Below are 22019 nucleotides of genomic sequence, written 5' to 3'. Positions count from 1 at the left end.
TTTGCAAGGTAATGTACTATGGACATGTGGTCGATGTTTGAGGAGCTCTTGCAGGATGTTAGGGATAAATTTGTCCCGGTGGGGAAGATAAAGAATGGTAGGGTGAAGGAACCATGGGTGACAAGAGAGGTGGAGAATCTAGTCAGGTGGAAGAAGGCAGCATACATGAGGTTTAGGAAGATGAGTCTATTGAGGAATATAGGGTAGCAAGAAAGGAGCTTAAGAAGGGGCTGAGGAGAGCAAGAAGGGGGCATGAGAAGGCCTTGGCGAAAAGGAAAACCCCAAGGCATTCTTTAATTATGTGAAGAACAAAAGGTTGACAGGAATGAAGGTTGACTGGAGGCTGTGGAAGTGAGTGAGGTTCTCAATGAATACTTCTCTTTGGTATTCTCCAATGAGAGGGAATTTGATGACAGTGAGGACAATATGAGTGAGGTTGATGTTCTGGAACATGTTGATATTAAGGGAGAGGAGGTGTTGGAGTTGTTAAAATACATTAGGATGGATAAGTCCCCAGGGCCAGACGGAATAGTCCCCAGGCTGCTCCATGAAGCAAGAGAAGAGATTGCTGAGCCTCTGGCTAAGATCTTTATGTCCTCGTTGTCCACGGGAATGGTACTGGAGGATTGGAGGGAGGAGAATGTTGTCCTCTTGTTCAAAAAAGGTAGTAGGGATAGTCCGGGTAATTATAGACCAGTGAGCCTTACGTCTGTGGTGGGAAAGCTGTTGGAAAAGGTTCTTAGAGATAGGATCTATGGGCATTTAGAGAATCATGGTCTGATCAGGGACAGTCAGCATGGCTTTGTGAAGGGCAGATCATGCCTAACAAGCCTGATAGAGTTCTTTGAGGAGGTGACCAGGCATATAGATGAGGATAGTGCAGTGGATGTGATCTACATGGATTTTAGTAAGGCATTTGACAAGATTCCACATGGTAGGCTTATTCAGAAAGTCAGAAGGCATGGGATCCAGGGAAGTTTGGCCAGGTAGATTCAGAATTGGCTTGCCTGCAGAAGGCAGAGGGTTGTGGTGGAGGGAATACATTCAGGTTGGAGGGTTGTGACTAGTGGTGTCCCACAAGGATCTGTTCTGGGACCTCTATTTTTCGTGATTTTTATTTACGACTTGGATGTCGGGGTAGAAGGGTGGGTTGGCAAGTTTGCAGACGACACAAAGGTTGGTGGTGTTGTGGATAGTGTAGAGGATTGTTTAAGATTGCAGACAGACATTGATAGGACACAGAAGTGGGCTGAGAAGTGGCAGATGGAGTTCAACCCAGAGAAGTGTGAGGTGGTACACTTTGGAAGGACAAACTCCAAGGCAGAGTACAAAGTAAATGGCAGGATACTTGGTAGTGTGGAGTACATGTCCACAGATCCCTGAAAGTTGCCTCACAGATAGACAGGGTTGTTAAGAAAGCTTATGGAGTGTTAGCTTTCATAAATTGAGGGACAGAGTTTAAGAGTCGCGGGGTAATGATGCAGCTCTATAAAACTCTAGTTAGGCCACACTTGGAGTACTGTGTCCAGTTCTGGTCGCCTCACTATAGAAAGGATGTGGAAGCATTGGAAAGGGTACAGAGGAGATTTACCAGGATGCTGCCTGGTCTAGAGAGTATGGATTATGATCAGAGATTAAGGGAGTTAGGACTTTACTCTCTGGAGAGAAGGAGGATGAGAGGAGACATGATAGAGGTGTACAAGATATTAAGAGGAACAGACAGAGTGGACAGCCAGTGCCTCTTCCCTGGGGCATCACTGCTCAATACAAGAGTACATGGCTTTAAGGTAAGAGGTGGGAAGTTCAAGGGGGATATTAGAGGAAGGTTTTTCACTCAGAGTGGTTTGTGTGTGGAATGCAATGCCTGAGTCAGTGGTAGATGCAGATACACTAGTGCAATTTAAGAGACTACTAGACAGGTATATGGAGGAATTTAAGGTGGGGGGTTATATGAGAGGCAGGGTTTAAGTGTCGGCACAGCATTGTGGGCCGAAGGGCCTGTACTGTGCTATATTGTTCTGTTAGTGAGGGTTATTGGAAGGTATTCTAAGGGACTGGCTATATGAGTATTTGGACAGACAGGGACTGATTAGGGATAGTCAGAATAGCTTTATGGATGGTAGGTCATGTCTAATCAGTCGTGTAGAGTTTTTCGAAGGACTTGCCAAGAAAGTGAATGAAGGTGAGGCAGTGGGTGTTGTCCACATGGACTTTAGCAAGGCCTTTGACGGGGGTCCCACGTGGGAGGCTGATCAAGAAGGTTCAGTCGCTCAGCATTCAAGGTGAGGTCGTAAATTGGATGAGATGTTGGCTTTGTAGCCTGAGAGTGGCAGGAGATGGCTGCCTCTCTGACTAGTGGTGTGCCAAAGAAATTGGTGCCAGATCTGTTGTTGTTCCTCATCTATATCGATGACCTGAATGATAATGTGGTGAATCGGATCAGCAGGTTGGCAGAGGACACAAGACTGGGCGTGTAGTGGACAGTGAGGAAAACTATCGGAGCTTGCAGCAGGGTCTGGATCAGACGTCCAAGAGTGAGGCGTTGCTCTTTGAGAGGACCAACCAGGTTAGGTCTTACCCAGTGAACGGTTGGGCACTGAGGAGTGCGGTAGAGCAAAGGGATCGGGGAATACAGGTCCACAATTCATTGAAAATGGTCATAAACAAGGCCCTTGGCCTTCATAAATCAAAGTATTGAATGCAGGAGATGAGATGTTATACTTACGTTGTATAAGACATCGGTGAGGCCTAATTTGGAGTATCGTGTGCAGTTTTGGTCACCTGTCGACAGGGAAGATGGAAATAAGTTGAAAGAGTACAGAGAAAATTTACAAGGATGTTGCCGGGACTGGAGGACTGGAGTTCCAGGGAAAGGATGAATAGGTTAGGACTTTATTCCTTAGAACATAGAAGAATGAGGAGAGATCTGATAGAGGTAGTATAGATAGGGTAAATGTAAGCAGGCTTTCACCACTGAGGTTGGGTGAGACTACAACTAGAGGTCATATGTTAAGGGTGAAAGGTGAAAAGGGCAACGAGGGGTAACTCTTTTCCTCAGAGGGTCGTGAGAGTGTGGAACGATCTGCCAGCAGGAGTAGTGCATGCAAGCTCGATTTCAATGTTTAAGAGAGGTTTGGATGGGGACAAGGATGGTGGGGGTATGGAGGGCTATGGCCTAGCTGCAGATCTATGTGAGTTGGCAGTTTAAACGGTTCAGCATGGACTAAATGGGCCCAAGGGTCTGTTTATGGGTTGTACATTTCTAAGACTCCGTTAGGGCATCAGAGGTGCAGGGGGTCAGTAACTTTGAATTCCTTGACACCTGTACTCTCTTAGAAGTTTGTATAGATTTGGCAAGACATCTAAAACATGGAAAAACTTCTACAGATGCACAGTGCAGAGTATACTGTACTGTTAGGCTGCATCCTGGCCTGCTATTGAAACACCAAAGCACAAGAATGGAAAGTTCTACAAAAAGCAGCGGATACAACCCAGTCTATCCAGGGCAAAACCCTCCCCACTATCCAGGCCATGGTCCCTTCCCACTGCTGCCATTGGGAAGGAGGGACGGGAGCCTTAGGTCCAACACAGGATGTAGTTTCAGGGTACTAAGAGGCCAAAGTCAACATGGTTTCCTGAAGGGACAATCTTGCCTGACAAATCTGTGGAATTTTTTGAAGAAATAAGAAGTAGGATCGACAAAGGAGAATCAGTGGATTTTCAGAAGGTCTTTGACAAGGTGCCGCACATTAAGAGTCCATGGTATTACAGGAAAGATGCTAGCATGGATAGATCATTGTCTGATTGGCAGGAGGCATAAAGGAAGTCTTTTCTGGTTAGCTGCCTGTGACTGGTGGTGTTCCACAAGGTCCAATTATTTTTACGTCATATGTCCATGATTTGGATGAGAGGCTTTGTGATGAAGTTTGCCAACGCCACGAGGACAGGTGGCGTTGAGGGCGTAGGGAGGTGCAGAAGGACAGACAAATTGGGAGAATGGGCAAAGAAGCGGCAGGTGGAATAGCACACCGGGAAGCTCACAGTCATGCAATTCGGTAGAAATAAGTAGTCTATTTTCTAACTGGAGAGAAAATTCAAAAAATCTGAGGTGGAAAGGGACTTGGGAGCCCTTGTGCAGGATTCCCTAGAGGTTAACTTGCATGTTGAGCCGATGGTGAGGAAGCAAATGTAATGTTGGCGTTCATTTTGAGAGGAATACAATACAAAAGCAAGAAGATAATGTTGAGGCAACACGAGTGAATCTGCAGAGGCTGGAAATAAATAAAAAACAAAAAACACAAAATGCTGGCAGAACTCAGCAGGCCAGACAGCATCTATGGGAGGAGGTAGTGACGAAGTTTCGGGCCGACGTTTCACTCCTGATGAAGGGTTTCGGCCCGAAACGTCGTCACTACCTCCTCCCGTAGATGCTGTCTGGCCTGCTGAGTTCTGCCAGCATTTTGTGTTTTTTGTTTTTAAGATAATGTTGAGGCTTTATAAAGCACTGGTGAGGCCTCAATTGGATTATTGTGAGCAATTTCTTAGAAAAGATGTGTTGACATTGGAGAGGGTCCGTAAGTGGTTCATGAGAAAGATTCTGGGAATGAAAGGGTTACCATATGAAGACCGATCGATGGCCCTGGGCCTGTACTGACTGGAATTCAAAAGGATGAGGGGCGACATTGAAACTTATGGAATGTTGGAAGACCTCGAGAGAGTGGATTTGGAGGGGATGTTTCCTATAGTGGGGGAGTCTAGGACCAGAGGACACAGATAGAGTGGATGTGGAGAGGATGTATCCTATAGTGGGGGAGTCTAGGACCAGAGGACACAGATAGAGTGGATGTGGAGAGGATGTTTCCTATTGTGGGAGAGTCTAGGACCAGAGGACACAGATAGAGGGGATGTGGAGAGGATGTTTCCTATAGTGGCGGAGTCTAGGACCAGAGAACACAGATAGAGTGGATGTGGAGAGGATGTTTCCTATAGTGGCGGAGTCTAGGACCAGAGGACACAGATAGAGTGGATGTGGAGAGGATGTTTCCTATAGTGGGGGAGTCTAGGACCAGAGTACACAGATAGAGTGGATGTGGAGAGGATGTTTCCTATAATGTGGGAGTCTAGGACCAGAGGACACAGATAAAGTGGATGTGGAGAGGATGTTTCCTGCGATGGAGGAGTCTAGGACCAGAGGACACAGAAAGAGTGGATGTGGAGAGGATGTTTCCTGCGGTGGGGGAGTCTAGGACCAGACGACACTGATAGAGTGGATGTGGAGAGGATTTTTCCTATAGTGGGGGAGTCTAGGACCAGAGGACACAGATAGAGTGGATGTAGAGAGGATATTTTCTGGGGAGGGGGAGTCTAGGACCAGAGGACACAGATAGAGTGGATGTGGAGAGGATGTTTCCTATAGTGGGAGGAGTCTAGAACCTGAGGACACAGATAGAGTGGATGTAGAGAGGATATTTCCTATGGGGGGGCCGGACTCTAGGACCAGAGGACACAGATAGAGTGGATGTGGAGAGGATGTTTTCTATTCTGCTGGAGTCTAGGACCAGAGGACACAGATAGAGTGGATGTGGAGAGGATGTTTCCTGCGGTGGGGGAGTCTAGGACCAGAGGACACAGATAGAGTGGATGTGGAGAGGATGTTTCCTATAGTGGGGGAGTCTAGGACCAGAGGACACAGATAGAGTGGATGTGGAGAGGATGTTTCCTATGGTGGGGGAGTCTAGGACCAGAGGACACAGTTAGAGTGGATGTGGAGAGGATGTTTCCAGTGGTGGGGGAGTCTAGGACCAGAGGACACAGATAGAGTGGATGTGGAGAGGATGTTTCCTATAGTGGGGAAGTCTAGAACCAGAGGACACAGATAGAGTGGATGTAGAGAGGATATTTTCTGGGGGGGGGGACTCTAGGACCAGAGGACACTGATAGAGTGGATGTGGAGAGGATGTTTCCTATAGTGGGAGGAGTCTAGAACCAGAGGACACAGATAGAGTGGATGTAGAGAGGATATTTCCTATGGGGGGGCCGGAGTCTAGGACCAGAGGACACAGATAGAGTGGATGTGGAGAGGATGTTTTCTATTCTGGGGGAGTCCAGGACCAGAGGACACAGATAGAGTGGATGTGGAGAGGATGTTTCCTATAGTGGCGGAGTCTAGGACCACAGATAGAGTGGATGTGGCGAGCATGTGTCCTATAGAGGGGGAGTCTAGGACCAGAGGACACAGATAGAGTGGATGTAGAGAGGATGTTTCCTGCGGTGGGGGAGTCTAGGACCAGACGACACAGAAGGAGTGGATGTGGAGAGGATGTTTCCTATAGTGGGGGAGTCTAGGACCAGAGGACACAGATAGAGTGGATGTGGAGAGGATGTTTCCTATAGTGGGGAAGTCTAGAACCAGAGGACACAGATAGAGTGGATGTAGAGAGGATATTTTCTGGGGGGGGGGGGAGTCTAGGACCAGAGGACACAGATAGAGTGGATGTGGAGAGGATGTTTCCTATAGTGGGAGGAGTCTAGAACCTGAGGACACAGATAGAGTGGATGTAGAGAGGATAATTCCTATGGGGGGGCTGGACTCTAGGACCAGAGGACACAGATAGAGTGGATGTGGAGAGGATGTTTTCTATTCTGCTGGAGTCTAGGACCAGAGGACACAGATAGAGTGGATGTGGAGAGGATGTTTCCTGCGGTGGGGAAGTCTAGGACCAGAGGACACAGATAGAGTGGATGAGGAAGAGGATGTTTCCTATAGTGGGAGGAGTCTAGAACCTGAGGACACAGATAGAGTGGATGTAGAGAGGATATTTCCTATGGGGGGGCCGGACTCTAGGACCAGAGGACACAGATAGAGTGGATGTGGAGAGGATGTTTTCTATTCTGCTGGAGTCTAGGACCAGAGGACACAGATAGAGTGGATGTGGAGAGGATGTTTCCTGCGGTGGGGGAGTCTAGGACCAGAGGACACAGATAGAGTGGATGTGGAGAGGATGTTTCCTATAGTGGGAGGAGTCTAGAACCAGAGGACACAGATAGAGTGGATGTAGAGAGGATATTTCCTATGGGGGGGCCGGAGTCTAGGACCAGAGGACACAGATAGAGTGGATGTGGAGAGGATGTTTTCTATTCTGGGGGAGTCCAGGACCAGAGGACACAGATAGAGTGGATGTGCAGAGGATGTTTCCTATAGTGGCGGAGTCTAGGACCACAGATAGAGTGGATGTGGCGAGCATGTGTCCTATAGTGGGGGAGTCTAGGACCAGAGGACACAGATAGAGTGGATGTAGAGAGGATGTTTCCTGCGGTGGGGGAGTCTAGGACCAGACGACACAGAAGGAGTGGATGTGGAGAGGATGTTTCCTATAGTGGGGGAGTCTAGGACCAGAGGACACAGATAGAGTGGATGTTGAGAGGATGTTTCCTATAGTGGGGAAGTCGAGAACCAGAGGACACAGATAGAGTGGATGTAGAGAGGATATTTTCTGTGGGGGGGGGGAGTCTAGGACCAGAGGACACAGATAGAGTGGATGTGGAGAGGATGTTTCCTATAGTGGGAGGAGTCTAGAATCAGAGGACACAGATAGAGTGGATGTAGAGAGGATATTTCCTATGGGGGGGCCGGAGTCTAGGACCAGAGGACACAGATAGAATGGATGTGGAGAGGATGTTTTCTATTCTGGGGGAGTCTAGGACCAGAGGACACAGATAGAGTGGATGTGGAGAGGATGTTTCCTATAGTGGCGGAGTCTAGGACCACAGATAGAGTGGATGTGGAGAGCATGTGTCCTATAGTGGGGGAGTCTAGGACCAGAGGACACAGATAGAGTGGATGTGGAGAGGATGTTTCCTACGGTGGGGGAGTCTAGGACCAGAGGACACAGATAGAGTGGATGTGGAGAGGATGTTTCCTACGGTGGGGGAGTCTAGGACCAGAGGACACAGATAGAGTGGATGTGGAGAGGATGTTTCCTATAGTGGGGAAGTCTAGAACCAGAGGACACAGATAGAGTGGATGTAGAGAGGATGTTTCCTATAGTGGGAGGAGTCTAGAACCAGAGGACACAGATAGAGTGGATGTGGAGAGGATGTTTGCTGCGATGGGGGAGTCTAGGACCAGAGGACACAGATAGAGTGGATGTGGAGAGGATGTTTCCTATAGTAGGGGAGTCTAGGACCAGAGGACACAGATAGAGTGGATGTAGAGAGGATGTTTCCTGCGATGGGGGAGTCTAGGACCAGAGGACACAGATAGAGTGGATGTGGAGAGGATGTTTCCTATAGTGGGGAAGTCTAGAACCAGAGGACACAGATAGAGTGGATGTAGAGAGGATATTTTCTGGGGGGGGGGAGTCTAGGACCAGAGGACACTGATAGAGTGGATGTAGAGAGGATGTTTCCTGCGGTGGGGGAGTCTAGGACCAGACGACACAGAAGGAGTGGATGTGGAGAGGATGTTTCCTATAGTGGGGGAGTCTAGGACCAGAGGACACAGATAGAGTGGATGTTGAGAGGATGTTTCCTATAGTGGGGAAGTCGAGAACCAGAGGACACAGATAGAGTGGATGTAGAGAGGATATTTTCTGGGGGGGGGGGAGTCTAGGACCAGAGGACACAGATAGAGTGGATGTGGAGAGGATGTTTCCTATAGTGGGAGGAGTCTAGAACCAGAGGACACAGATAGAGTGGATGTAGAGAGGATATTTCCTATGGGGGGGCCGGAGTCTAGGACCAGAGGACACAGATAGAATGGATGTGGAGAGGATGTTTTCTATTCTGGGGGAGTCTAGGACCAGAGGACACAGATAGTGTGGATGTGGAGAGGATGTTTCCTATAGTGGCGGAGTCTAGGACCACAGATAGAGTGGATGTGGAGAGCATGTGTCCTATAGTGGGGGAGTCTAGGACCAGAGGACACAGATAGAGTGGATGTAGAGAGGATGTTTCCTGCGATGGGGGAGTCTAGGACCAGAGGACACAGATAGAGTGGATGTGGAGAGGATGTTTCCTACGGTGGGGGAGTCTAGGACCAGAGGACACAGATAGAGTGGATGTGGAGAGGATGTTTCCTACGGTGGGGGAGTCTAGGACCAGAGGACACAGATAGAGTGGATGTGGAGAGGATGTTTCCTATAGTGGGGAAGTCTAGAACCAGAGGACACAGATAGAGTGGATGTAGAGAGGATGTTTCCTATAGTGGGAGGAGTCTAGAACCAGAGGACACAGATAGAGTGGATGTGGAGAGGATGTTTGCTGCGATGGGGGAGTCTAGGACCAGAGGACACAGATAGAGTGGATGTGGAGAGGATGTTTCCTATAGTAGGGGAGTCTAGGACCAGAGGACACAGATAGAGTGGATGTAGAGAGGATGTTTCCTGCGATGGGGGAGTCTAGGACCAGAGGACACAGATAGAGTGGATGTGGAGAGGATGTTTCCTATAGTGGGAGGAGTCTAGGACCAGAGGACACAGATAGAGTGGATGTAGAGAGGATATTTCCTATGGGGTGGGGGAGTCTAGGACCAGACGACACAGAAGGAGTGGATGTGGAGAGGATGTTCTGTATAGCGGGGGAGCCTAGGACCAGAGGACACAAATAGAGTCGATGTGGAGAGGATGTTTCCTGCGGTGGGGGAGTCTAGGACCAGAGGACACAGATAGAGTGGTTGTGGAGAGGATGTTTCCTATAGTGGGGGAGTCTAGGACCAGAGGACACAGATAGAGTGGATGTGGAGAGGATGTTTCCTATGGTGGGGGAGTCTAGGACCAGAGGACACAGATAGAGTGGATGTGGAGAGGATGTTTCCAGTGGTGGGGGAGTCTAGGACCAGAGGACACAGATAGAGTGGATGTGGAGAGGATGTTTCCTATAGTGGGGAAGTCTAGAACCAGAGGACACAGATAGAGTGGATGTAGAGAGGATATTTTCTGGGGGGGGGAGTCTAGGACCAGAGGACACAGATAGAGTGGATGTGGAGAGGATGTTTCCTACAGTGGGAGGAGTCTAGAACCAGAGGACACAGATAGAGTGGATGTAGAGAGGATGTTTCCTATGGGGGGGCCGGAGTCTAGGACCAGAGGACACAGATAGAGTGGATGTGGAGAGGATGTTTTCTATTCTGGGGGAGTCTAGGACCAGAGGACACAGATAGGTGGATGTGGAGAGGATGTTTCCAATAGTGGCGGAGTCTAGGACCACAGATAGAGTGGATGTGGAGAGCATGTGTCCTATAGTGGGGGAGTCTAGGACCAGAGGACACAGATAGAGTGGATGTGGAGAGGATGTTTCCTATAGTGGCGGAGTCTAGGACCAGAGGACACAGATAGAGTGGATGTGGAGAGGATGTTTCCTATGGTGGGGGAGTCTAGGACCAGAGGACACAGATAGAGTGGATGTGGAGAGGATGTTTTCTATTCTGGGGGAGTCTAGGACCAGAGGACACAGATAGAGTGGATGTGGAGAGGATGTTTCCTATAGTGGGGAAGTCTAGAACCAGAGGACACAGATAGAGTGGATGTAGAGAGGATATTTTCTGGGGGGGGGGGGAGTCTAGGACCAGAGGACACAGATAGAGTGGATGTGGAGAGGATGTTTCCTATGGGGTGGCCGGAGTCTAGGACCAGAGGACACAGATAGAGTGGATGTGGAGAGGATGTTTTCTATTCTGGGGGAGTCTAGGACCAGAGGACACAGATAGAGTGGATGTGGAGAGGATGTTTCCTATAGTGGCGGAGTCTAGGACCACAGATAGAGTGGATGTGGAGAGCATGTGTCCTTTAGTGGGGGAGTCTAGGACCAGAGGACACAGATAGAGTGGATGTAGAGAGGATGTTTCCTGTGGTGGGGGAGTCTAGGACGAGAGGACACAGATAGAGTGGATGTGGAGAGGATGTTTCCTATAGTGGGGAAGTCTAGAACCAGAGGACACAGATAGAGTGGATGTAGAGAGGATATTTTCTGGGGGGGGGAGTCTAGGACCAGAGGACACAGATAGAGTGGATGTGGAGAGGATGTTTCCTACAGTGGGAGGAGTCTAGAACCAGAGGACACAGATAGAGTGGATGTAGAGAGGATGTTTCCTATGGGGGGGCCGGAGTCTAGGACCAGAGGACACAGATAGAGTGGATGTGGAGAGGATGTTTTCTATTCTGGGGGAGTCTAGGACCAGAGGACACAGATAGGTGGATGTGGAGAGGATGTTTCCAATAGTGGCGGAGTCTAGGACCACAGATAGAGTGGATGTGGAGAGCATGTGTCCTATAGTGGGGGAGTCTAGGACCAGAGGACACAGATAGAGTGGATGTGGAGAGGATGTTTCCTATAGTGGCGGAGTCTAGGACCAGAGGACACAGATAGAGTGGATGTGGAGAGGATGTTTCCTATGGTGGGGGAGTCTAGGACCAGAGGACACAGATAGAGTGGATGTGGAGAGGATGTTTTCTATTCTGGGGGAGTCTAGGACCAGAGGACACAGATAGAGTGGATGTGGAGAGGATGTTTCCTATAGTGGGGAAGTCTAGAACCAGAGGACACAGATAGAGTGGATGTAGAGAGGATATTTTCTGGGGGGGGGGGGAGTCTAGGACCAGAGGACACAGATAGAGTGGATGTGGAGAGGATGTTTCCTATGGGGTGGCCGGAGTCTAGGACCAGAGGACACAGATAGAGTGGATGTGGAGAGGATGTTTTCTATTCTGGGGGAGTCTAGGACCAGAGGACACAGATAGAGTGGATGTGGAGAGGATGTTTCCTATAGTGGCGGAGTCTAGGACCACAGATAGAGTGGATGTGGAGAGCATGTGTCCTTTAGTGGGGGAGTCTAGGACCAGAGGACACAGATAGAGTGGATGTAGAGAGGATGTTTCCTGTGGTGGGGGAGTCTAGGACGAGAGGACACAGATAGAGTGGATGTGGAAGAGGATGTTTCCTATAGTGGGAGGAGTCTAGAAACAGAGGACACAGATAGAGTGGATGTAGAGAGGATATTTCCTATGGGGGGGGGGAGTCTAGCACCAGACGACTCAGAAGGAGTGGATGTGGAGAGGATGTTTCCTATAGTGGGGGAGTCTAGGACCAGAGGACACAGATAGAGTGGATGTGGAGAGGATGTTTCCTATAGTGGGGAAGTCTAGAACCAGAGGACACAGATAGAGTGGATGTAGAGAGGATATTTTCTGGGGAGGGGGAGTCTAGGACCAGAGGACACAGATAGAGTGGATGTGGAGAGGATGTTTCCTATAGTGGGAGGAGTCTAGAACCTGAGGACACAGATAGAGTGGATGTAGAGAGGATATTTCCTATGGGGGGGCCGGACTCTAGGACCAGAGGACACAGATAGAGTGGATGTGGAGAGGATGTTTTCTATTCTGCTGGAGTCTAGGACCAGAGGACACAGATAGAGTGGATGTGGAGAGGATGTTTCCTGCGGTGGGGGAGTCTAGGACCAGAGGACACAGATAGAGTGGATGTGGAGAGGATGTTTCCTATAGTGGGGGAGTCTAGGACCAGAGGACACAGATAGAGTGGATGTGGAGAGGATGTTTCCTATGGTGGGGGAGTCTAGAACCAGAGGACACAGATAGAGTGGATGTAGAGAGGATATTTTCTGGGGGGGGGGACTCTAGGACCAGAGGACACTGATAGAGTGGATGTGGAGAGGATGTTTCCTATAGTGGGAGGAGTCTAGAACCAGAGGACACAGATAGAGTGGATGTAGAGAGGATATTTCCTATGGGGGGGCCGGAGTCTAGGACCAGAGGACACAGATAGAGTGGATGTGGAGAGGATGTTTTCTATTCTGGGGGAGTCCAGGACCAGAGGACACAGATAGAGTGGATGTGGAGAGGATGTTTCCTATAGTGGCGGAGTCTAGGACCACAGATAGAGTGGATGTGGCGAGCATGTGTCCTATAGAGGGGGAGTCTAGGACCAGAGGACACAGATAGAGTGGATGTAGAGAGGATGTTTCCTATAGTGGGGAAGTCTAGGACCAGAGGACACAGATAGAGTGGATGTGGAGAGGATGTTTCCTATAGTGGGGAAGTCTAGAACCAGAGGACACAGATAGAGTGGATGTAGAGAGGATATTTTCTGGGGGGGGGGAGTCTAGGACCAGAGGACACAGATAGAGTGGATGTGGAGAGGATGTTTCCTATAGTGGGAGGAGTCTAGAACCTGAGGACACAGATAGAGTGGATGTAGAGAGGATATTTCCTATGGGGGGGCTGGACTCTAGGACCAGAGGACACAGATAGAGTGGATGTGGAGAGGATGTTTTCTATTCTGCTGGAGTCTAGGACCAGAGGACACAGATAGAGTGGATGTGGAGAGGATGTTTCCTGCGGTGGGGGAGTCTAGGACCAGAGGACACAGATAGAGTGGATGTGGAGAGGATGTTTCCTATAGTGGGGGAGTCTAGGACCAGAGGACACAGATAGAGTGGATGTGGAGAGGATGTTTCCTATGGTGGGGGAGTCTAGGACCAGAGGACACAGTTAGAGTGGATGTGGAGAGGATGTTTCCAGTGGTGGGGGAGTCTAGGACCAGAGGACACAGATAGAGTGGATGTGGAGAGGATGTTTCCTATAGTGGGGAAGTCTAGAACCAGAGGACACAGATAGAGTGGATGTAGAGAGGATATTTTCTGGGGGGGGGGGGGAGTCTAGGACCAGAGGACACTGATAGAGTGGATGTGGAGAGGATGTTTCCTATAGTGGGAGGAGTCTAGAACCAGAGGACACAGATAGAGTGGATGTAGAGAGGATATTTCCTATGGGGGGGCCGGAGTCTAGGACCAGAGGACACAGATAGAGTGGATGTGGAGAGGATGTTTTCTATTCTGGGGGAGTCCAGGACCAGAGGACACAGATAGAGTGGATGTGGAGAGGATGTTTCCTATAGTGGCGGAGTCTAGGACCACAGATAGAGTGGATGTGGCGAGCATGTGTCCTATAGTGGGGGAGTCTAGGACCAGAGGACACAGATAGAGTGGATGTAGAGAGGATGTTTCCTGCGGTGGGGGAGTCTAGGACCAGACGACACAGAAGGAGTGGATGTGGAGAGGATGTTTCCTATAGTGGGGGAGTCTAGGACCAGAGGACACAGATAGAGTGGATGTTGAGAGGATGTTTCCTATAGTGGGGGAGTCTGGGACCAGAGGACACAGATAGAGTGGATGTAGAGAGGATATTTTCTGGGGGGGGGGGGAGTCTAGGACCAGAGGACACAGATAGAGTGGATGTGGAGAGGATGTTTCCTATAGTGGGAGGAGTCTAGAACCAGAGGACACATATAGAGTGGATGTAGAGAGGATATTTCCTATGGGGGGGCCGGAGTCTAGGACCAGAGGACACAGATAGAATGGATGTGGAGAGGATGTTTTCTATTCTGGGGGAGTCTAGGACCAGAGGACACAGATAGAGTGGATGTGGAGAGGATGTTTCCTATAGTGGCGGAGTCTAGGACCACAGATAGAGTGGATGTGGAGAGCATGTGTCCTATAGTGGGGGAGTCTAGGACCAGAGGACACAGATAGAGTGGATGTAGAGAGGATGTTTCCTGCGGTGGGGGAGTCTAGGACCAGAGGAAACAGATAGAGTGGATGTGGAGAGGATGTTTCCTACGGTGGGGGAGTCTAGGACCAGAGGACACAGATAGAGTGGATGTGGAGAGGATGTTTCCTACGGTGTGGGAGTCTAGGACCAGAGGACACAGATAGAGTGGATGTGGAGAGGATGTTTCCTATAGTGGGGAAGTCTAGAACCAGAGGACACAGATAGAGTGGATGTGGAGAGGATGTTTGCTGCGATGGGGGAGTCTAGGACCAGAGGACACAGATAGAGTGGATGTGGAGAGGATGTTTCCTATAGTAGGGGAGTCTAGGACCAGAGGACACAGATAGAGTGGATGTAGAGAGGATGTTTCCTGCGATGGGGGAGTCTAGGACCAGAGGACACAGATAGAGTGGATGTGGAGAGGATGTTTCCTATAGTGGGGAAGTCTAGAACCAGAGGACACTGATAGAGTGGATGTAGAGAGGATATTTTCTGGGGGGGGGGGAGTCTAGGACCAGAGGACACTGATAGAGTGGATGTGGAGAGGATGTTTCCTATAGTGGGAGGAGTCTAGAACCAGAGGACACAGATAGAGTGGATGTAGAGAGGATATTTCCTATGGGGGGGCCGGAGTCTAGGACCAGAGGACACAGATAGAGTGGATGTGGAGAGGATGTTTTCTATTCTGGGGGAGTCCAGGACCAGAGGACACAGATAGAGTGGATGTGGAGAGGATGTTTCCTATAGTGGCGGAGTCTAGGACCACAGATAGAGTGGATGTGGCGAGCATGTGTCCTATAGTGGGGGAGTCTAGGACCAGAGGACACAGATAGAGTGGATGTAGAGAGGATGTTTCCTGCGGTGGGGGAGTCTAGGACCAGACGACACAGAAGGAGTGGATGTGGAGAGGATGTTTCCTATAGTGGGGGAGTCTAGGACCAGAGGACACAGATAGAGTGGATGTTGAGAGGATGTTTCCTATAGTGGGGAAGTCGAGAACCAGAGGACACAGATAGAGAGGATGTAGAGAGGATATTTTCTGGGGGGGGGGGAGTCTAGGACCAGAGGACACAGATAGAGTGGATGTGGAGAGGATGTTTCCTATAGTGGGAGGAGTCTAGAACCAGAGGACACAGATAGAGTGGATGTAGAGAGGATATTTCCTATGGGGGGGCCGGAGTCTAGGACCAGTGGACACAGATAGAATGGATGTGGAGAGGATGTTTTCTATTCTGGGGGAGTCTAGGACCAGAGGACACAGATAGAGTGGATGTGGAGAGGATGTTTCCTATAGTGGCGGAGTCTAGGACCACAGATAGAGTGGATGTGGAGAGCATGTGTCCTATAGTGGGGGAGTCTAGGACCAGAGGACACAGATAGAGTGGATTTAGAGAGGATGTTTCCTGCGGTGGGGGAGTCTAGGACCAGAGGACACAGATAGAGTGGATGTGGAGAGGATGTTTCCTACGGTGGGGGAGTCTAGGACCAGAGGACACAGATAGAGTGGATGTGGAGAGGATGTTTCCTACGGTGGGGGAGTCTAGGACCAGAGGACACAGATATTGTGGATGTGGAGAGGATGTTTCCTATAGTGGGGAAGTCTAGAACCAGAGGACACAGATTGAGTGGATGTAGAGAGGATGTTTCCTATAGTGGGAGGAGTCTAGAACCAGAGGACACAGATAGAGTGGATGTGGAGAGGATGTTTGCTGCGATGGGGGAGTCTAGGACCAGAGGACACAGATAGAGTGGATGTGGAGAGGATGTTTCCTATAGTAGGGGAGTCTAGGACCAGAGGACACAGATAGAGTGGATGTAGAAAGGATGTTTCCTGCGATGGGGGAGTCTAGGACCAGAGGACACAGATAGAGTGGATGTGGAGAGCATGTTTCCTATAGTGGAGGAGTCTAGGACCAGAGGACACAGATAGAGTGGATGTAGAGAGGATATTTCCTATGGGGTGGGGGAGTCTAGGACCAGACGACACAGAAGGAGTGGATGTGGAGAGGATGTTCTGTATAGCGGTGGAGCCTAGGACCAGAGGACACAAATAGAGTCGATGTGGAGAGGATGTTTACTGCGGTGGGGGAGTCTAGGACCAGAGGACACAGATAGAGTGGATGTGGAGAGGATGTTTCCTATAGTGGGGGAGTCTAGGACCAGAGGACACAGATAGAGTGGATGTGGAGAGGATGTTTCCTATGGTGGGGGAGTCTAGGACCAGAGGACACAGATAGAGTGGATGTGGAGAGGATGTTTCCAGTGGTGGGGGAGTCTAGGACCAGAGGACACAGATAGAGTGGATGTGGAGAGGATGTTTCCTATAGTGGGGAAGTCTAGAACCAGAGGACACAGATAGAGTGGATGTAGAGAGGATATTTTCTGGGGGGGGGGAGTCTAGGACCAGAGGACACAGATAGAGTGGATGTGAGGATGTTTCCTACAGTGGGAGGAGTCTAGAACCAGAGGACACAGATAGAGTGGATGTAGAGAGGATGTTTCCTATGGGGGGGCCGGAGTCTAGGACCAGAGGACACAGATAGAGTGGATGTGGAGAGGATGTTTTCTATTCTGGGGAGTCTAGGACCAGAGGACACAGATAGAGTGGATGTGGAGAGGATGTTTCCAATAGTGGCGGAGTCTAGGACCACAGATAGAGTGGATGTGGAGAGCATGTGTCCTATAGTGGGGGAGTCTAGGACCAGAGGACACAGATAGAGTGGATGTGGAGAGGATGTTTCCTATAGTGGCGGAGTCTAGGACCAGAGGACACAGATAGAGTGGATGTCGAGAGGATGTTTCCTATGGTGGGGGAGTCTAGGACCAGAGGACACAGATAGAGTGGATGTGGAGAGGATGTTTTCTATTCTGGGGGAGTCTAGGACCAGAGGACACAGATAGAGTGGATGTGGAGAGGATGTTTCCTATAGTGGGAGGAGTCTAGAACCAGAGGACACAGATAGAGTGGATGTAGAGAGGATATTTCCTATGGGGTGGCTGGAGTCTAGGACCAGAGGACACAGATAGAGTGGATGTGGAGAGGATGTTTTCTATTCTGGGGGAGTCTAGGACCAGAGGACACAGATAGAGTGGATGTGGAGAGGATGTTTCCTATAGTGGCGGAGTCTAGGACCACAGATAGAGTGGATGTGGAGAGCATGTGTCCTATAGTGGGGGAGTCTAGGACCAGAGGACACAGATAGAGTGGATGTAGAGAGGATGTTTCCTGCGGTGGGGGAGTCTAGGACCAGAGGACACAGATAGAGTGGATGTGGAAGAGGATGTTTCCTATAGTGGGAGTAGTCTAGAAACAGAGGACACAGATAGAGTGGATGTAGAGAGGATATTTCCTATGGGGGGGGGGAGTCTAGCACCAGACGACACAGAAGGAGTGGATGTGGAGAGGATGTTTCCTATAGTGGGGGAGTCTAGGACCAGAGGACACAGATAGAGTGGATGTGGAGAGGATGTTTCCTATAGTGGCGGAGTCTAGGACCACAGATAGAGTGGATGTGGAGAGCATGTGTCCTATAGTGGGGGAGTCTAGGACCAGAGGACACAGATAGAGTGGATGTAGAGAGGATGTTTCCTGCGGTGGGGGAGTCTAGGACCAGACGACACAGAAGGAGTGGATGTGGAGAGGATGTTTCCTATAGTGGGGGAGTCTAGGACCAGAGGACACAGATAGAGTGGATATTGAGAGGCTGTTTCCTATAGTGGGGAAGTCGAGAACCAGAGGACACAGATAGAGTGGATGTAGAGAGGATATTTTCTGGGGGGGGGGGAGTCTAGGACCAGAGGACACAGATAGAGTGGATGTGGAGAGGATGTTTCCTATAGTGGGAGGAGTCTAGAACCAGAGGACACAGATAGAGTGGATGTAAAGAGGATATTTCCTATGGGGGGGCCGGAGTCTAGGACCAGAGGACACAGATAGAGTGGATGTGGAGAGGATGTTTTCTATTCTGGGGGAGTCTAGGACCAGAGGACACAGATAGAGTGGATGTGGAGAGGATGTTTCCTATAGTGGCGGAATCTAAGACCACAGATAGAGTGGATGTGGAGAGCATGTGTCCTATAGTGGGGGAGTCTAGGACCAGAGGACACAGATAGAGTGGATGTAGAGAGGATGTTTCCTGCGGTGGGGGAGTCTAGCACCAGAGGACACAGATAGAGTGGATGTGGAAGAGGATGTTTCCTATAGTGGGAGGAGTCTAGAAACAGAGGACACAGATAGAGTGGATGTAGAGAGGATATTTCCTATGGGGGTGGGGAGTCTAGGACCAGACGACACAGAAGGAGTGGATGTGGAGAGGATGTTTCCTATAGTGGGGAATCTAGGACCAGAGGACACAGATAGAGTGGATGTGGAGAAGATGTTTCCTATAGTGGGAGGAGTCTAGAACCAGAGGACACAGATAGAGTGGATGTAGAGAGGATATTTCCTATGGGGTGGCTGGAGTCTAGGACCAGAGGACACAGATAGAGTGGATGTGGAGAGGATGTTTCCTATAGTGGGAGGAGTCTAGAACCAGAGGACACAGATAGAGTGGATGTAGAGAGGATATTTCCTATGGGGTGGCTGGAGTCTAGGACCAGAGGACACAGATAGAGTGGATGTGGAGAGGATGTTTTCTATTCTGGGGGAGTCTAGGACCAGAGGACACAGATAGAGTGGATGTGGAGAGGATGTTTCCTATAGTGGCGGAGTCTAGGACCACAGATAGAGTGGATGTGGAGAGCATGTGTCCTATAGTGGGGGAGTCTAGGAACAGAGGACACAGATAGAGTGGATGTAGAGAGGATGTTTCCTGCGGTGGGGGAGTCTAGGACCAGAGGACACAGATAGAGTGGATGTGGAAGAGGATGTTTCCTATAGTGGGAGTAGTCTAGAAACAGAGGACACAGATAGAGTGGATGTAGAGAGGATATTTCCTATGGGGGGGGGAGTCTAGCACCAGACGACACAGAAGGAGTGGATGTGGAGAGGATGTTTCCTATAGTGGGGGAGTCTAGGACCAGAGGACACAGATAGAGTGGATGTGGAGAGGATGTTTCCTATAGTGGCGGAGTCTAGGACCACAGATAGAGTGGATGTGGGGAGCATGTGTCCTATAGTGGGGGAGTCTAGGACCAGAGGACACAGATAGAGTGGATGTAGAGAGGATGTTTCCTGCGGTGGGGGAGTCTAGGACCAGACGACACAGAAGGAGTGGATGTGGAGAGGATGTTTCCTATAGTGGGGGAGTCTAGGACCAGAGGACACAGATAGAGTGGATGTTGAGAGGATGTTTCCTATTGTGGGGAAGTTGAGAACCAGAGGACACTGATAGAGTGGATGTAGAGAGGATATTTTCTGGGGGGGGGGGAGTCTAGGACCAGACGACACAGATAGAGTGGATGTGGAGAGGATGTTTCCTATAGTGGGAGGAGTCTAGAACCAGAGGACACAGATAGAGTGGATGTAGAGAGGATATTTCCTATGGGGGGGCCGGAGTCTAGGACCAGAGGACACAGATAGAGTGGATGTGGAGAGGATGTTTTCTATTCTGGGGGAGTCTAGGACCAGAGGACACAGATAGAGTGGATGTGGAGAGGATGTTTCCTATAGTGGCGGAATCTAAGACCACAGATAGAGTGGATGTGGAGAGCATGTGTCCTATAGTGGGGGAGTCTAGGACCAGAGGACACAGATAGAGTGGATGTAGAGAGGATGTTTCCTGCGGTGGGGGAGTCTAGCACCAGAGGACACAGATAGATTGGATGTGGAAGAGGATGTTTCCTATAGTGGGAGGAGTCTAGAAACAGAGGACACAGATAGAGTGGATGTAGAGAGGATATTTCCTATGGGGGGGGGGGGGAGTCTAGGACCAGACGACACAGAAGGAGTGGATGTGGAGAGGATGTTTCCTATAGTGGGAGGAGTCTAGAACCAGAGGACACAGATAGAGTGGATGTAGAGAGGATATTTCCTATGGGGGGGCCGGAGTCTAGGACCAGAGGACACAGATAGAGTGGATGTGGAGAGGATGTTTTCTATTCTGGGGGAGTCTAGGACCAGAGGACACAGATAGAGTGGATGTGGAGAGGATGTTTCCTATAGTGGCGGAATCTAAGACCACAGATAGAGTGGATGTGGAGAGCATGTGTCCTATAGTGGGGGAGTCTAGGACCAGAGGACACAGATAGAGTGGATGTAGAGAGGATGTTTCCTGCGGTGGGGGAGTCTAGCACCAGAGGACACAGATGGAGTGGATGTGGAAGAGGATGTTTCCTATAGTGGGAGGAGTCTAGAAACAGAGGACACAGATAGAGTGGATGTAGAGAGGATATTTCCTATGGGGGGGGGAGTCTAGGACCAGACGACACAGAAGGAGTGGATGTGGAGAGGATGTTTCCTATAGTGGGGAATCTAGGACCAGAGGACACAGATAGAGTGGATGTGGAGAAGATGTTTCCTATAGTGGGGAAGTCTAGAACCAGAGGACACAGATAGAGTGGATGTAGAGAGGATATTTTCTGGGGGGGGGGAGTCTAGGACCAGAGGACACAGATAGAGTGGATGTGGAGAGCATGTTTCCTATAGTGGGAGGAGTCTAGAACCAGAGGACACAGATAGAGTGGTTGTAGAGAGGATATTTCCTATGGGGGGGCCGGAGTCTAGGACCAGAGGACACAGATAGAGTGGATGTGGAGAGGATGTTTTCTATTCTGGGGGAGTCTAGGACCAGAGGACACAGATAGAGTGGATGTGGAGAGGATGTTTCCTGCGATGGGGGAGTGTAGGACCACAGATAGAGTGGATGTGGAGAGGATGTGTCCTATAGTAGGGGAGTCTAGGACCAGAGGACACAGATAGAGTGGATGTAGAGAGGATGTTTCCTGCGGTGGGGGAGTCTAGGACGGGAGGACACAGATAGAGTGGATGTGGGGAGGATGTTTCCTCTGGTGGAGGAGTCTAGGACCAGAGGACACAGCCTTAGAATAGAGTGGTGTCCACTCAGTAGGGAGATGTGGAGGAATTTCTTTAGCCAGAGAGTGGTGAATCTGTCGAATTCGTTGCCACTAGGAGCTGTGGAGGCCAAGTCGATGGGTATACTCAAGGCAGAGATTGATTGATTCTTGATTGGTCAGTGCATGAAGGGATACGGGGGAAAGGCAGGAGAATGAAGCCGAGGAGAAAATTGGATCAGCCATAACGAAATGTCAGCCTTGACGGACCGAATGGCCTAATTCTGCTCCTATACCTTATCTTCTCCCTGTGTATTTATTTATTATTCTGTATTTGCGCTTTGTCTTCTTTTGCAGAGTTGTTTGACACTTTCTGTGTTGTTTTTCATTGATAAGAAGGCATTGACAGTCCCTCGTACCTGTCAAAACCCGAGTCATGTTAATAAGTTAAATTTTTGATAAGTGTCTTAAGATATTAAAATACTGATAAGAACAACACACTTTAAA

Source organism: Hypanus sabinus, chromosome 26, assembly GCF_030144855.1.
Source record: "Hypanus sabinus isolate sHypSab1 chromosome 26, sHypSab1.hap1, whole genome shotgun sequence".
NCBI lineage: Eukaryota > Metazoa > Chordata > Chondrichthyes > Myliobatiformes > Dasyatidae > Hypanus > Hypanus sabinus.
The sequence above is the reverse complement of the archived record's forward strand: the minus strand, read 5'-3'. Positions refer to the sequence as shown.